This window comes from Octopus bimaculoides, chromosome 16 (assembly GCF_001194135.2).
Source record: "Octopus bimaculoides isolate UCB-OBI-ISO-001 chromosome 16, ASM119413v2, whole genome shotgun sequence".
Lineage (NCBI taxonomy): Eukaryota > Metazoa > Mollusca > Cephalopoda > Octopoda > Octopodidae > Octopus > Octopus bimaculoides.
The window spans coordinates 28,806,873-28,810,356 of record NC_068996.1 but is presented as its reverse complement, the minus strand read 5'-3'; positions in this window follow the sequence as shown (position 1 = coordinate 28,810,356).

Sequence of the window (3,484 nt, the reverse complement as noted above, 5' to 3'; positions counted from 1 at the left end):
AAGGTGCCATGCAGTGGGACTGAACCCGGAACCATGTGGTTTGTAAGCAAGCTACTTACCACACAGCCACTCCTACACCTATATATACATATATTTTTAGTTATATTCTTAGTATTAAATTTATTTATATATTTTTCTTAATTTCTAAATTAAAAGATTTTAAATTGTAAAATTTTAAATTTTATATCTTTTTCTTTTTTTTTTATGTGTACACACACACACACACACACACATATATATTATTTGTATGTGTGTTTATGTATCGGGGTAGATGAGACTTGTTAGCCATGGCAAAGGCAATTCTTCTAGAAGGGTTCTCTCATATAAAATCAAGTCATGGTAATGACGGACCCCTTAATTGGCTGCACTATCAAAGCCATGACTGTTTGATGGGGGATGATTGAGCTCCTGTTTTGAAATGAAACTGTGTGATTAGGACAACCAGTATAGGAGAATAAAACTCTGAATTCAAATTGACTTACCACTGCTGGCTTGCAGTCTCCTTTTTAAGAAAAGCCTAGGAGAAGGTACTGCAGTCAACTTAGTAATAGTCATCTTGCTTCGCTTGTCACTGGAATCTACTGTTTTGACCCAGAGAGTGGCAAAAGTATTGTACAAGCATTTGTCACTGAAATCCAGTGAAGTACAGATGTCCCTGACAAAACACTGTCATCACTTTCCAAAAGTCCTATAGCAATAGAGGTGTGGTGATGTATACAGACTTGACTGGTTGGAAGCATACAGTTGCAAATTTGTAAATAAGGCAGCAGGGTTCTTATCTTAACATCACTAACATGTTTTCATGGATAGGAACTGTTTTCAGTGTAGAATCCTGTGTCTGAGCAGCCCTTTTAAGGAGAACACTGCTCACCTGGATATACTGGGAAGGTTCTAGAAAAGGTGCACTAAAAATTGTCTGTCTTTTCTCTTCTGGTTAGTTTACTGTGGTTAACAGTGGTTCAATTTAGCAGGAAAGAACAAAAGAATTGATATAAACAATGATAACAAGTATGCAAGGAATAGGGTTTCTCTTAAAGTAACCAGTTGGAATGTGAGAAGCCTTTTAGATCTAGCAGGTAGACCTGAAAGAAGAACACCTCTTGCAACTAAGGAACTAAGATGTCTTAATGTTGATATTGCAGCTCTTTCTGAAACAAGATGGTCAGATGATCATCTTGTCAAAAGAGCAGCAGGTTTCACATTATTCTGAGTTGGGAAGCCAAAGGGAAAAAAAAGGGAAGGTGGTGTTGGGTTTGCAATCAGAAATGATTTGCTAGAAACCTAGAACAACTACAAAGCATAAACAGACACATAATGAAACTCCTGATCCTTCTTTCTTGGGGACATTTTGTAACTGTTTTCTCTATTTGTGCTCCTACACTTTCAGCTAGTGAGGAAAATATCCATGCATTTATGAGAAGCTTAGAAGAAGTCTCCTATCAGTCCCTTTGAATGAGAAGTTGGTGTCCTGAGTGACTTTAATGCACGTGTTGGTAGAGACTATGGTGCTTGGAATGTACTTAGATGTAACGGAATAGGAAAGGTGAACAGCAATGGGTTGCATCTGCTACAAATGTGCTCTGAGCTAGGGTTGGTTGTTGGGAATACTTTCTTTAATCAGAAGTTGAAGCATAAACTTACCTGGATTCACCCAAGATCAAAGCAAAGTAACATGATTGACTTTGTATTAACTTGGAAAGCTGACTTACAGGATTTGTGCAGTCTCAGGGTATTGCAAGGTGCTGATTGTGATACTAATCACAATATGGTTAAGGCTAGTTAAATGAGCTTTCAGCAACAAAGAGATCCACTCATGGAAAGCTTCTTGACCCAAACGTAAAGAAGAAAGTGCAATTAGAAAAATTGTACAAGTCTCAGGAAGCAGACTTGCAAAAGGAACTCAGGAGGTTTAAAGACACTTGGTGGAGAAATTTATGGGAGGCAGTGCAGGTGGCTTATGACAGGAGAGACATTAAGAATTTTTATAGTTTATTGTGACAAGTTTTTAGACCACAATCTTCATCATATGTTCCCTTGAAGTCAAAAGATGGAAATGAAGTTATTAAAGATCCGCCTAGAATAATGAATAGATAGCGAGAACACGTTGCAGATCTTTTCCACAATCCTTCTGTAGTGAACATGGATATCATAAGACAACATTCCGCACAGAGAGAGAGTGCAACACATGGATGATACACCATCGATTGAAGAAGTAAATCTGGCATTATATAAACTGAGATCAGGTAAAGCTCTTGGATTGGATGATATTCCAGTTGAAATTCTGAAAGCAGGTGGGGATCATAATTCATAACTGATAACTGAAATTCATAGCCTGATAACTTGAGTTTGGAATGAATCTTCTGTGCCACAGGAATAGACAAATGGCATTCTAATCTCTGTAAGGGCTCGAAAGCAGTATGTGGTAATTCTAGAGGGATAACTCTCCTGGCACTTACTGGGAAGATACTTTCAAGGATCATGTTAGATTGTCTTGTTGAGAATGTGTGACATGTGATTTCTGAAGAACAGTGTGGTTTTTGTCCTGAGCAAGGAACAGTGGACATGATATTTTCTGCAAGGCAGGTTCAGGGGAAATACTTAGAGGAACTAATGCCACTATACCAGGTCTTCATAGATTTAACTAAGGCATTTGACACTGTAAACAGGGAGGCACTGTGGATTGTTTTGTGTAAACTTGGTTACCCAACACATTTTGTGAGAATCATTAAGCAAATACACAGAAACATGAAAGCTCGGGTAGTCTTTAATGGTGAGTTATCTCATGAATTTTCGGTGGACAGTGGTGTCAAACAGGGAGATATTCCTGCCTCTACAATTTTCTCTATTTATTTTGCTGCATTTCTTTGGTATGCTTTCATTTAAATCATCACTTTCATCAATTTCTCGCTCACACCAAACAACGCAAACTCCACTCACTCCTCCCTTTCATCACACCCGATGCTACTACCCCAACTCCTCCACTACCCATCTCCCTCCCTGATATGCTCCCCCACCCTCGCCCAACCGCCCAGTAACCCATCCCTATCTCCCAGCCTTCCACCATCCCCACCCCTCCTACTTCTATCTCATCCACCTTACGGTCAACTCCAGGTGTTCGTCGACTCCAGTCTGACCCCTCCACTTCGCACATCTTCCCTAACAGACCCTCCCCTCCTTCAAATGAGCCCACAACCTACAAGACCTCTTAGTCCACAGCTTCTATCCCATCCACCCCTTCTCCACTTCAGTCTGTTGTTACCATTCCTCCAGATCTTCCCATCCCTGAGGCAGAGCACTCCCTCCTCAGTAGGGGTCTTCGCTTTATCCCCCTCACGCCATCCAGCAATGAATTTCGGACTCGTGCCGATATCCACAGCTTTGCGCGCCGTGTTAGGTTGTGTACACTTTTCCGCGACACTCCACCTGCATCTAATGAGGAGGACTGCTTCACCGACGCGGGCCGCCGATCACCCTGTGGATGCCA